Raw genomic sequence first — 15,911 nt, forward strand, 5'->3', positions numbered from 1 at the left:
TCAGAATGACAATGAACAAGAAATTAATTATAATTTTATGGATATAAAATAATAAATAAATAAATCGGGCTTATTGGTTGACAGGACTGATACACACACGCTTTGTAAAATAAATAATTTGCCAGCATTAACGTTTGACTTAAATGATTCGTATGTGAGCTATTCACTAGGAGAAAGAAACTACTGAGTAAGAACAGTCATAAGGGTATTGCTAGTATTTGCTATCTTTCCATTGCTGTGTTGTTATTATTATGTCTCCCCTTCTCTGAAAGGGGGAGACATATTGTATTTGTAGTTATTCTTATTCTTATTATTCTTAGTCTTCTGGGAATTTTTTTGTCCGAGGCAGAACTCGGAAACTACTTGAAGGAATTGATTGAAACTTGGAACATAGCTAGATGGCGATGTGAAGTTGTGCCCCTTGCAAGAGTTATAACTCTAGACCATTTTTTTGCAGAGTTATCTCCCCTTTTTCAATTTTTTAATGGTGTACTTTGTCCAGAGCAGAACTCAGAAGCTACTTGAAGGAATTGATGGAAACTTGGAATATAAATAGATGGCGATCTGCAGTTGTGCATCCTGCAAGAGTTATAACTCTAGGCCACTTTGTTGCAAAGTTATCTCCCCTTGTTCAATAGTTAAATAGTGTAAACTTTGTCCAGAGCATACTATGACAACTACTGGATGGAATTTTATAAAACTTCATACAATTGTAAAGCTCAATGAGAGGAAATGCATTATTCAGGGGCCATAACTCTTAATTACATAATCACAGAGTTATGTCCCTTTGTTACTTTTTCTTATCTAGTTCTTCTTCTTATTCTTCTGGGAATTTTTTGTCCGGAGCAGAACTCGGAAACTACTTGAAGGAATTGATTGAAACTTGGAACATAGATAGATGGCGATGTGAAGTTGTGCACCTTGCAAGAGTTATAACTCTAGGCCATTTTGTTGCAGAGTTATCTCCCCTTTTTCAATATTTTTATAGTGTACTTTGTCCAGAGCATAACTGAGAAACTACTTTAAGGAATTGATTGAAACTTGCAACATAGATGACGATGTAAAGTTGTGCATCCTGCAAGAGTTATAACTCTAAGCCAATTTGTTGCAGAGTTATCTCCCCTTGTTCAATAGTTAAATAGTGTAAACTTTGTCCAGAGCATACTATGACAATTACTGGATGGAATTTTATAAAACTTCATAGAATGGTAAAGCTCAATGAGAGGAAATGCATTATGCAGGGGCCATAACTCTACTTTACCTAATTACACAGTTATTTCCCTTTGCTACTTTTTCTTATTTGGAGCATACCATGAAAAGTATTGGATGTAATTTGATAAAACTTCATAGAATGATAAAGTTCAATGAGAGGGATTGCTTTGTACAGGAACCATTACTCTAATTTACTTCATGACAAAGTTGTCTCCCATTCTTTAGGTCAAACATATGCTAGGGGAGACATCTGTTTTCGACGCTATGCTCGAAAACAACACCCATCTAGTTTTCAAACTGAATTTCGATGAACAGATGATGAAAGCTATAACACAAATATCAAAATAGATATTATTTTACAACACAAATTTAAAGAAAATGATTTTCGTAAGGTGTTTATGTGGTCGTTAATTAATGCTGATGATTCGTGGTTCGATCTGTGAATCGTCATCTCTGACTCGTGGATCGAATCGGATCGCCACTTGACCGGCGATCCACAGCCCTACAAATTGGACAATCATTATGTAATAATTAAAATTGATAATAGAACTATCACTAAAATATTTTGATGCTCTTTTCTGACAATATTGTCAATATTGTCAAACATTCTATTTTATCTAGAAGTCGGAGGCAAAATTACCTATTTATATTTCAAAGTGATATAAACCTTCAAAGCAAATAAATAGGATCCTGATGAAACAACTACAGATGCTGTCTCGACGGGGTCCAAACTATTTACATATCAAATTGGTTACAGGGTTGATTGTTCATACTTCTTTATATCCAGAAGTTCTTTTTACAATATTCAGTTAAAAAAAACTAATGTCTTGCTGTCAGTTTTTGATTGCCTCCAACTGTCCCCACTTTCAGGAAACGACTTAAGCCTCTTGGTGGGCCAATTTGGAAATTGGTTCCTGGTCCAATTTTGTTAACAGATCTGATCATCATGTCTACTAGAAGTAAGACATGTTATATCTAAATCCATACATTTTGAAATTTTAAATTCATTCAGCCCTAGTGTCAAAGATAAGCGTGGAATCATACCGATTCGACCCAATAGCTTAATGCATTTTATATATTATATATAACATATTGGGTCTAAAGCCCCAGTAAAATGATGGGTCTGACCCAAGAAGTTGGTGACACTAAAAAGGTACCTATGTCTCAAGATTTTCTGATGTATATTGATATACATAGCATTCCAACAGTCAATCTATACTGTATATAGGACAGTGACGCCTGTATCACTATTATATCTAGTAGGTCCCAATAAATATGGATAGGATTATAGTCCCAATAAGTTGGCGAGTTTAAGTATATATATATATATATATATATATATATATATATATATATATATATATATATATATATGTATATATTGCTTCATGATTTATAATAGTAGTTTAGTATAACAATCTTACTAGTATCGGTATTGGCCATAAATGCATATATGTAACGCAGTCTATTATCATATATAATGTAATAGAGTATACAATCATTATCGAGAATATAACCTCACCATCTTCTTGATATTATTTCAGAAAAAAATGAATAACTTATTTCCGTTCCTTACTTGGCCAAACTCCGTTTTCCCTCACATTTGACGAATTGTTGCTTCATTCCCAGTGTGTGACTCTCTCCAGCCTGTTCTGCAATAATTTGTGTCTATAATGGGCTGGGATGAGAATTGTATTCACACCCTCAAGTTCATAAACAAAGTAAGCAAATAACTCGTTTATAACTTTCCATGTATATTTAAAAAAAACACTTTCATTTTCGTGTGTGTGTTTCTTTAAGCTTTCATGCAATCAGATGGACCCGATCGAAAACTATGTTTAACTGTTTTATTTTCAAGAAATTTAACTTATTTTTTATATTTCTCTAACATTTATGCCACACAAGAACTTGAGAACAATAGTGTGCATTGTCCATACAACCTTTAGATACCAAAATGATATTCATGATATCATACACTAATGTACATAGGAAATAAATATTTTCTATGTACTTCAGTACTCAATATCCACACGACATGCGCAATGTAAACACTTTAGAATGTTATTCAAACAAGGAAAACAATCATTTTCAATGCTACCCAATCGAATGTTGTAAACAGATAAGTCGAGGAGACATAACACTATCAGAAAATTACAACACTTTTAGAAATAATGTCCACGATCTGCAGATTTGTGTTATTAAACTATTTTCTCTGATAACCAAATTCAACATTTTCATTGGAAAAGTCATTGTATAAAATGTAATGGAATTCTTTGTTTAATGACTTGTTCTGCAATAAAATATCAAAGCCAGTGCACTATAAAACTTCATGTGGCATAACTTTACACAAGTAATTAAGGTTTGAGCTTAATTGGCTAATATCCTGTGTACGACATTATCGATTGAATTATTGGTAAATGGTGTACACTTAACGTCAGGTGGTAAATGCCTCACCTCATGGATTGTTAGTTCGAACGCAGTTATGGTAGTTTATCTGTACATGTGTACACATGTGTTTTATTAAAGCAATGGTAATGGTCCCACAATTTTGCCAAGGAGGAAAGTTAGCGCTCAAATTCGGAACATCAAAGGACGACTTCGAAAATTTTTATCCTTCCAGGCTAAAGTTACATAGGTTACTATTAAGTGTCCAGTCGGCAGTACACTCGGAATATTAGAATTTCAGTGTGGCATTTTATTAAAGTAAAATGATTACATTAGTAATCATGATTTACAAGTGTTTGAAAATTTGCTATTTTCTCTGTAGAAATCTTGGTTACGCGGTTACAACGGACACATCGATAATATAGTTAAAAGTTTTCTTCACAAATCGCCTTAATAGGTCGGCATACCATCAGTCACTTTATCTTATTATTAACATATACGTTACAACGTTTTCTACATTAGTTTGAAAATGGTTCTTGCTTCTGTAGAATTCCTGGTTAAACGTTTACTTGATTTTTCCAGAAACCATAAAAAATCCATTTAATAAAAGTATGTAGGCCGGCCTGTGGAAGAGAACATGGTAACATTAATTTCAATAAGTGTTCCTAAAATAAGATATGAAACACAAACATGTAAATCATATAAATTAAGAAATGGTGCTAATGCTTAAAAAGCGTTATGTGTATTGTGATTTCTTGTGTAGTTTTTAACATCTTAACAGTCTTATTGTCCGGAATTCTTAAGAAATACGCAGTTGTTTATAAAATGTATTAATATTTATATATTCCGTTTTAGTGATTATTACTCTTACAGTTGGAAGAGTGTCAGTGACTTTATTTTTCGGACATTCCTCTAAATGAGGTCAAAACAGTTTGAAAACATGTCTGATTTGCAATTCAGACATACAATGTATGTGCTCAGATTGGTATGTTATGTTTTTGATTAATGAACCAACTTCGTCATTAGTGCTCCTAGACGAGTTGCTCTAAATCGTTGTCTGAATGAAGGAAGTAGACAAAAAAACGGTCGTTAATAATTATAGAGTTGTGACGCTGTAGTCCGCAAGAATGTTTGATGTGAGTAAGGAGTAGAAATCTCCTATTCGCGTTGTGTAATTTCCTCTAAAACAATTTAACTGCAGTAAGAACAACATTTGCAATTGCCATATAAACACAATCGTGTAGAGGACAAGATATGTGTAAATGTCCATATAAATATTTATGTAAAATAAATAACAAACCACTCCATATACTCGCTATCATTGCATACCAATATAGCATAAGTTTAAAGCCTTTTCTATTACTGACATAAGCATTAAAGGGCGTCTATTGTAATAAACAGTTACAAACAGCTTCAATTTTTCAGAACTTATTGTCAACTCAATAATACAATAAAAACTGCAGGGACCAGAAAATGCGATGAAAATTCAGTAGAACAAAACTTTTATGATTACCTTTTTGATGTTTCTCCCATCATTAACATACCATGCAGCTCCATGAAGACATTATCGTTTTCAGTTTTTGTTATTTTAGAAATATTGTTTTCTAATAATAATTATTATATAAAATAAAATATAAAAAAAACAACGAACAATCAGACCTTCAAGCCGTTGTCAAAACATTAAAAAAAAACTTCAAAATTTGCTTGTTATGAAAGGTATGAATGTTACTCGAAATGGATTCCCTCAACTGCCCCATATTTAATAAATATATGTACTGTTCGATCCATAATGACATTTACTATCAGAACAAAATATGCTTTTAAACAGAAAAAAAGACTTTAGAAATTATCTTCATCCATTTATCATTCTAAGATAATAGCCATGTACATAACACAAAATGGATAACAATAACTGCACTCTCCACTCCAGCTTATAAAAAATAACCAAGATGACATGGTTGATGTAAAATTAGGTACCATAATGTCAAGGACAATGCTCAATATGTATAAATATATATTTATATACATATGTGTGTGTGTGTGTGTGTGTGTGTGTGTGTGTGTGTATATGTGTGCGCGCGCGTGTGTGCGTGTGTATGCGCGTGGGTGTGCGTGTGTGTGCGAGTGTGTGTATGTGCGTGTGTGTGTGTGTTAGTTAATTAGATTCCATGTCAAATTCATGCCTCTCCGATACCCGTGTTGGGTATTATTTTCTTAATCTAAATATGTATCTGCCGCCATGCCATGTATGTATATTGTATATTCCTCATTTGTCAAACATTATGGAATGAGTGAATAAACGAATAACCTGACTTGACTTAATTGAACCGTGCCTGCAGAATGGATTTCACTCGATTTCGAGGGTATATAATATCATCCCCAAAACTTGATAACTATGTTGCTGGAATATTGAGTGTTTGTTGAAGCATTTTAAATAAGTTTGTTGATATCAAAACCTACCTTCGAAAGGGCTTTCAAGCTTTAAGGAAGAGTTTATACTAGAAGCTCCATTCGTTTTTTTTTTAAGTTTAACAAGGGCATTCGAAATTAAGATTCTTGCGAATAAGGTGACAATAGCATCTGAAAACTTTCACAGTTGCTAAGCATACTTTTCAAGGATCAAACTTCGTTTTAAGTAAGAACTGAGTGATTTGTAGATTAAGGGTCGAGTTTTTATGATTTAAATAAAACTGATTAGAATTTTATATTTATATGACGGGAACGAAGAAATAGCCTTCATTAAATTAACTGCTACCTTAATAACCGTTAAAAAACACAGGGAAAATTATAGAAATGAACGCGGCAGGGTTATGCTTATATCGCGGGGTATAGTGAAAATTAGATTAAAAAGATAACGTCCTCGGAAAGGCAAAATCTCGGTGACGTTTGAAATTTGTAACAAAACGCGTGGTTGGTAGTTTATTCAAACATTAAAAAAGTTTAAGCCAATCTTAGCCATTTCTATCGTTGTTATACTCAAGACAGCTTAGAATGAAATAATGTTGTACATGTATATGAAACAAGATACCGCAACGGTGACTTTTAATACTGATATTTAAAAAGACAACAAGTCCTGCCTTAGATAATTCTAAAACATGTACCTACATGTATCTGCAATGCCGTTTGAGGATAAGAATCGTGTCTATCTGCGAAGATGTAATTATTGGCGAATACATCTGTAATTGTGTAAATATTTTTACATCAGTATTGTTATAATCACCATTGGAGGAACAACACCATTTAAGGCACATGAGTTTATTTATTAGCATACGTACATCGCACAGCGCCCATTGAATGACTGTATAAATGAAACCGGTATTTGAGAGGCTTTGTCTGTAATAACTCAACAGTATTTAGACAAAAGTTCATAGACATGTATTACAAGTAGCAATTCGGTTTATATATATATATATATATATATATATATATATATATATATATATATATATATATATATTTACATTCACACTTCATTCCTTAACGATGGTTGTTGTTTATCAATTGCACTTTATTTTCGTGCGTTTGTTCGATACTTCTGTCCTGTCATTGGGCGCGATAATACCAAGGGGCGGGGCATATTTACTACGGAACTATTTTTATTAATGAAATCGTAGTACAATTATTGGCAACATGCAAAACTGTAATCTGCAGTAAAGCAGTTAAAACAAAATAAGCAACGATAATTTGATTGATTTTAATGTAGATAATTTCATGATGGATGGAACAGTTGAAGAAACATAAATGTGCTTAAAAATACTGTTAAATGTCACGAAAATGCAAAAACACTTAGTTCAAAATAACCTCTATAACGGGTGCTTGTATGACGTCATGAGTGATGTCATTGAAAAGGTTTTACATTAAGCTGTATTCGGGCCGCAACATAACTCCGCAGCTGCATTTTGTTTCGACGCCATTTTTTGCAGTGTACATTAGTTTTGAAAGTGTTGTTTTTTCGAAAAGTGACTGTATTACTGGGATTATTTACACACAATACCTATTGGGTAATCAATTAATTACCTATTCATACCTACTTTAACCATTATTTGTTTTGATAACTAATTTAAGCCTGAAAATTGTGTAAACATGTTCTTGATAAAATGTACAGCATCTTCAGCATCTGAGAAGAAATATTTGAAATGTCTTTGTTCATTGCATACGACATAGTGGAATCATGTCCATATCAGTCGTATGTTTTGAATAAAATCGACAGAAATAACTAAAAGTCCGGAGGAGTTAGTCGTTTTAGACATAGTTTAGTGCTTTTTATAGCCAAAACAACTGCAAAAAAACCTATTTAGTAAACACATCAGCTTGCCAGAAAAAGATAACTCAGCAGAAAATATGTAAGTTATATGACTTTTGTGGTTTATTTTACGCCCTGAAAGCGCATATGTAAAACAAAAAACCGGGCATTAACGGCACGTGAATTTACTGAATAATGCACGTTTTCTACCGACAACGCCCGGGGTTTTGCGTTTTAATACACCACGATAACGGACCGAAACACACATATTGTATGCACTAATACGTATTCATAATATTCTTGACCTTGAAAAGATAGAAAATAAACATATAAATAAAGAACTATTTTATCTGTGCATTCATTGTCGTATAAAATTAGGTTACGATAGCTGTTCTAATTTACCCACCGTTGAGAACAACGAGAGAAAGAAAAGAGAAAATGCTCTTGAATAATCAATTTATTTTAGCAGAAATGTAGAATTAAATGAAGGTAAATATAAGTATTAAAATTCGACATGTTGTATTTTATTGGGGTATGGTATGCAATGGCGCGGACTCATCCCATTTTGAACAGCCCCATTGCATACCATACCCCAATAAAATGCAACATGTCGAATTTTATTCCTTAAACATGTTTATATCTGCAACACTGCCATAGTTACATATTACAACAAACACTTAAAGGGACTGTACACCAGATTGGCACCAAAAACTTTTTTTTTTTCTGTAAGGAATCTCAGGACAGTTATCTTATAGAATGTGTTACGCTTTGATATCATAATTGTAAAAAATGTATCAAAATGTAAAAAAAAATGGTTGCAAACATTGTTCGAAACCGTGTCGTCAAAATTGCAGCCCAGCGTTCTATCCACTGAACTACGAAGGCTTGGGTGACATAGTTAAGCTATAAACCTACCTCGGTAATATCACGTGATAACACCAACTAGCCAATCACTCATACGGAATGAATTCTACCTGGTAGACAAACCCGGTTATCTTTTTTAATGGAAAAATACGAAATAACTGCTAAACTTAAATAAATTGTAAACTATGTGGTACTTCAGCTAGTAAGTTTCAATGCATTGTACTTATCGATGCCAAGTTTATGTCAGTTTTTGACAGTTTTCTTCTTTTTTTCGCTATTTTATCATACGGAGTACAGCCCCTTTAATAACAATATGGATATACACGTTCTAACAATAAACGCACTGAAACTGTAAGCGAAACTATGATATTGAGAATTGCCAAATACTCGAATCTGACTACATAGTAAATATTTAGATCGGATACTGAAACAGCTTTATATAGCGTGAATATAATTTGCATCAGGTGCGTTTGTCCAACAGTCTCTGTGGTCGGCTGAGGTTTCCACATAGTCGTAGTGGCTAACATTTTCGTTCGAACGGACTTCGTTTTCTTCCGTATCCAATTGTAATGGTACATGTTTGTTCTCGATTGTACTTGCAGACACTCCTCTCTACAAATAAAAGCAAACTGTACGTTATCAATAGAATATAAACACTTTTTTGAACTCACTGATCCTCCTTCAATAGTTTATGAAATAACACTATCGTGTACACGATTACATACTTTTTCAAGAAACCTCTTTGAACTAAATGGTTTCAGGCCTCTGAAGGTTTCAACTACGATCAGTGTTACTATCATACCTCGCTCTGTTCAATTCATATTGGAAGTGAGATGTATTTGAATTCGCGTATTTAACAAGAATTAATTGCAAAGTCACGGTTTCAAGCGTTTTTTAATAACGTTATCTTACAATGATAAACTTAAATCCGTAATTCTGAGATGCAACTCTATATGGTTCTAAGTCTAGATGACATTATATTTGATTGTTAAACTTTTAAGAAATCTTACTAGATTGTGAAGGGCAGTTGTATCCTCATTAGCCTGCACAACATTATACACATGTAAACTTTGCCCTCTAACTGCAGTTCTTTTTCGGCGTAGAAGCGTTTCATACACTGTTTCAGAGAATAAATATTTTTTTTTATCATCCATGTAGTTATGTTGTACAGTTTTTTTCTTGGAATTTAAACAAAATAAAATGTTAGTAATTTACAAATGACTCGATGGCATTCTGCCTCTCATCTGAGCGCCATACACTCAAGTGAACGTCAACGATTCATGTATTCTACTTATTTTGTGAACATGGAGAGATAAAAAAAATCAAGTATGGCTGAAGAGTGTATTGCTGATATATCCAAGGATTATTGATAAACATAATCTTTTTGTGTGAGTATTGGTGTGCCATTTGATATTTACTTTGTATTCATGTGCCATTAAATACATGGCAATCGAAACACCTCGGCAATTTTCCGTCAAAAACAACGTCAGATGCATATGGATTAAGCAGTTGAACCTCAAGATTTTCGGAAATTATCTATCTGTGCAATAAAAAAACTTCACTGGGAATCAATTTGAACTAACTTATACAAATTGAACGTTAAAACACTACAATTTATTATGATGATTATTATTATTATTATTATTATTATTATTATTATTATTATTATTATTATTATACCGGCATGAATCCGAGATTTTCGATGTTGTTATTGTTATAACTACTACTATTAGTATTTTTATTATTACTAGTATATACCGGCATACATCCGAGGTTGTTTTCGATGGGAAATGGCAGAAATGTTGATAAGATTTATGTAGCTTCCATTGTGTTATTGATTCGATGACATTAGTTTTGCAATATAGATTTAATAAGTTTCTCTTCCTTCGATCTAGTGTCCTGCTGATTAACATTACAAATGTTGCAAAGCTGGTTGTACTTTCTCAAACCTCAATCATGAATTTTCGAATGCAGGGGGAGGTTGTGCTGTTTTAAGCAGTGTAGTAACACACGATTCATATATACAGATAGACTAACATACTCAAAATAGTAAAGTCCTTAAAATCGACATTCGCCTACCAATGACGCAAGTCATACCACATTTAAAAAACAAGAAATTAGTCTACCTTAGACGGCTGAGTAAAAACAATGTCAACGGGAAGTAGACGATTACTAATAGATCAACTTGAGTTTCGATTAACTAAACTTGATAGTAGTTGTCAATTAATCATTTGATTGTGTACAATGACCGCAGAATATTTTGTTTTGATTTCAAAAGTGTACATTTCAATCTGAACAATTACCACGAGGTTTGCACCGACGACAGAGAAGCACGGTAAACGTGGTTACAAGTAAAACTAGAAGTATTCCAGCTCCGGCGGAAAGGACCAAATGCCACTGTTGGGTTACAAATAGCTCAGGGTTGGTTGTTGCTTCTGGAATTAGATAGCATTTGTTGTACAGGTACTCCAGTTTGGTAATTACCGTTTCATCATTATATGTTTTCGTCCATCTTTCAATGTATTCATTGCATTTCTTATATGCAATGTAAAGGCAACTAACCTGCATTGAAAAGTTTATTTTTAATCATTACAATTAAACAATAAAAAAGCCAACAACAATTAGATTAGGTTAAGATTCATTCAGAGTTGCATATGTAGTTTTGCAGTTTGCTTAAATCATGCTTAATAACCACATTGGAAGCAGATGGCGGATGGCAATGACACGGTAAAACAATATCATTTTTAACAGACATTCAGTTGGAAATTGCCCCGTATTTGGAGTGTATTAATCACAGTAATAAACCACAGATGTTAACTGTGTGGATTTTATGAATGTTTTCAAAAAGAATATATCTCTCAAACAAACTGAATTTTAAGAATATTCAAGCAGTTGAAAGGAGTGACTAAAAATAAGGGATGCAATGTACAAATATCATTTCATTCATAGTACCATTTATGCCTGTTTATTATCTATTATTAACTTTTTATCAATATTTAAATTGTTAATTACAAACCATCTGTCCTTGAGCTTGTAACTGTCAAGGAATTTCTCAGAAGCTCCTTTGATTTCCAGGTGTTGCAAATGTACCTCTTATCACCATCTTCTGTATAATTCAATGTTAACAGGCATTCCTCTGCTTTGATACAGGTATTTATTACAGATTTATTTGCATCTTCCCACCAAAGAGTCCATTGCCCTTTATTATTCACGTCATGCACGAAACATTTGACGGTAACTGTAATATTTGGATGTAAAGCAACAGGTGATGTCATGTTCAAATACAGAGTCGGAACTCCTGAAATGTAGTGTACAAATTATCGAGAAAGTAACACACGAATACACTAAACAAAAATAACAGTTGTAATACATTTGAAGATATATTTTTATTTTTTATTTTTTTAAACAACTTGAAAAAAAGATCTGGCAAAAATTATGAATACCTTTGGAAATAATACTACATGAAAATATTAGTCGCTGCTGAGTTGAGAGTCCAAACGAAAGTTTAGAAAATGATTAAGTCCGAGAACGTACCAGAAAACGAAACTTTATATTTTTTGTTTAAATGAAATGGCAAATGTTCGCATTTTGTTGCACATTTAATAGTTGTTGTGTCCATGGCTTTTGTAACCTTGAAGAGCACGTTGGAAACAAAACGGTATCTCCCATTTTCACCATTAATCCAATTCTTCCTATGAACGTATCTCAAGTTATCGCTGTCACTTGACCATACAATTAAGCAAGGTGGATTTGATTCATTCGTTTCACAAGACATGTTTAAAAAACAGACCGAAACATTGTTGTTATATTCATGTATTTTGTTTACGGAAATGGAAATGTCCGACGGCAGATCTGAAAACAGAACAAGACATATTTTTAACAGACTCTTTATGATATGCCATGCAGAACAATGGGTTACTATTTCTTTAAAAGTATTATTATAGCCTACTTTAAACATTTAACTTTAAAAAGGAATGATCTTATTGTTATCAGAGTAGTCTTCGCCAAAACTCGCGACTATGCATTTGATATTAAACAATATTTACTATTTCGAATGTAGGTACATATTATACTGTTTCAATGTATATACATTTAAAAATGGGTGCATTTTACCTATTCGAATGGTGGTGCATTTTATATAATGTCTTAGTATTAGCAATTGAGCCATTTTGGTAAATTTGATTATTTAACTGCACGCATTATTTAGTTGTATAAAATGCATCTTCAACAAAAGTAAGACCGACAGAATGCCATAAGTTTTCCCAACATAGATTAAACCTACATTTGAAACTGATGAGTTTGCATACTGAAACATCTTTAAGACCAAAATCATTTGTGCTTTTCCTAACGCAGCACATTTCTTTTCCATTCCAATACTTGTTAATCTTTGTCACAGTTGTTGTGCTAGTAAACATAAGGGAAGATCCATTAAATGAATCGATTTGTTGAACATCCAATAGCAAGGCATTTTCAACGTGTAATTCTATTAACGGAGCTGGGATAGCATCGCGCACTTCACACGTTATCGTCGAGCTTTCTCCATCAATGAAATCAGGAACTGTCAGCACAGGCGGGCTACCTTTTTCTGGAATTGACACACAATAATTAATCAGCATTCAATATTATACAATATATTTTATCTCCTTCAGAAAATAACGAATCATAGCTTGTCATTATGTGTCCACAATTTGCTTACCCACGTTGCATAGAATGCCGTGCACTTCATATAGTGTTTCAATGGCTGCATTAGTAACCTGACATGTCACATTCCGTCTTGAGAGTCCATCCATTTGATGAGAAATGTCATGAATTCGTACCAACACTTTGTTACCTTTGCTTTCAACATGAGCAAATGGTTTCTGTCCAGATAAAAGAAACAGTTGTACGGGATCTGTTCCATTTTCAGTTTTGCAATAAAAGTCGGAATCTGGATAAACATAAATGCATTTCGTTGTGTTGAAGTCAGGATACTTTGGACCGAGGACTGGATAATTCGGTCGCTCTGCAAAACAACATAAATAATGAATTCACATGGATTGACTTTTAAAAATGTCAATGAAAACGAATGATTTATCACGTTGCTGCGCATGCATATTTTTAATTTTTGGAAACGTTAATTGCTCGTCTTGTACTTGTATGACTCCAATTATTCCAAGCTCATTTACCAAAACGTATTCAATATACACCAGTACCTATGCTGCCACCTAAATTACAACTCAAAGTATACATTCCTACATATTTTTCTTTGAAGTTTTATAAACTTGATATGTACACATTACCAGAAACTCTTTTCTCTAGGTAAGAACGTTTTCGTAGCTGCATCTTGTTGTGGGTTTTCTTCCATGTTCGTTTTGTGTATGCTTGGCGCTGTATAAAATAGTGTCCCAGTTCTGTGCTCTGACGTTCGATCAGGACGTGAGGGCTGGCTAAATAATTCAATTCTTTTTATCAAATTGTTATTTCATTGTTTGAAATCTGTTGACTGGTATGAACGTATTGTTTATTCAACGATCAACGTAGTCTTTGCAGTTTAAGTTTATAACGATTAACAATTTACTTTCAAATTCAACGTCCAAAAAATATATATTTCTAAGGTGTTTCATGAAATACGAGCCGAAAACAAATACTAGTACAAAAACAACTATTTGGACACATCCAGTGGCAAAAAAGTCGCATACCAACATAGAGTTAGGAGACTTAAATAATCGCAAACAGGAAATATATGAGAGCACACACTATCAAAATATGTTCAAGTTACCACATTGAAACGGTCAACGATTTTTACCTGTCATATTTAAAGAAACCATTTGTGTTCTAATTGTTGTGTTTGTTGAACATCTGGCGAAGAAGGCAGTTCTGTTGTATTTAATTGAAGCCGTCCATCTTAAAAGGAACGACCCATCTTCCACATATTTTTTCAATATTTGGTCCGTTCATTGTTTGGACTGTTGTTCCACCTTCCATTTTGTATTTCCATTCTACCTCACATCCCCAAGGGTAGAACGGTGACGCTTTCAGTGTTACCACCCTGTTCACAAAAGCTGGCCCGACCACTGATATCGTTCCATATTGCGTTCTGGCAACACAGAAGTAACCAAAAAGAGCTGAAATATCGAATGTTAGCCACAATGTTTCAACGAAGATTTCACACCATGAATGAATATAGTTAAACTTGTTATTTTAATCTTCGCCGAACTAGAATGGAGGGTTTGCAATTTCAATAAAGCACCGAAACGCATGAAATAATACTTTTTCCGCTTTTTACCACATTTTCTAGTATTCGTTGTCCTCTTTAAAAAATACACAAATCCTAATTAAAGTTTGAAGCATTCTACAATTTCATAAGTTCCAGATTGACACAAGCAATAGAATATCAGCTATAAGAAAACCAATGGAATAACTTACCGAAACACGAAAACAAATGATACCGACAATACTTATCCATTACACCTTTGCGTTCATGTACGGTATTTCAATAAATAAAGGCATCATATTTATTTTTCAAAATGTTAGCTTGACATGTGTCACGAACCAGTTGCCATACAATACAATAACCACACTGTTTGGTTTTGTCGCTGGTAGTTGAACATTTACTATAAGCGGACAATGACCGGCAATGATAAGTTTCGAAACACAATGCGTGAGAAAAAATGTAAAGCATTTCATTAATCACGGTTGAGCAAATAGTGCAATTATAGATATGGGAATGGCAGCAGGATTAAACAACAACTACATGTATGACAAAACTGACACTTATCACATGAGATTTACAACGCAAAAAGGCTCTATTTACCATTTAAATCAAATTGCGTATTTAAAATATATGCATATACATAATTAACAACAATTTTGAGTGATAAACCTTTAACTTCATATTAAATAAAGTCTTTATGGAAAATATTAATTACTGACGACCTTATTGTAACCGTGTATTTAATAGCTGAAAACGCACAAATATCAAATGATTGGTGAATGCTTAAAGATTTACTGTTGTCTACTATAGTCACATATGGTCAGTTCTGAAAGATACACAGTGATTAATTATCAACTCATAAGGTAGAAATACCATGTTTTCTGCACATTTCTTTCAAACTAACACTGTATTCGTCATAAGAACCATTGTTTTCAATATTCATTCATCCTTTTCAGTAAATTGATAAGATTGTAATAATCGTGGCGCATCTTCTTTGGGATTAGGACTGCATCT

The sequence above is a fragment of the Mya arenaria genome, chromosome 9, assembly GCF_026914265.1.
Source record: "Mya arenaria isolate MELC-2E11 chromosome 9, ASM2691426v1".
NCBI classification, from domain to species: Eukaryota; Metazoa; Mollusca; class Bivalvia; order Myida; family Myidae; genus Mya; species Mya arenaria.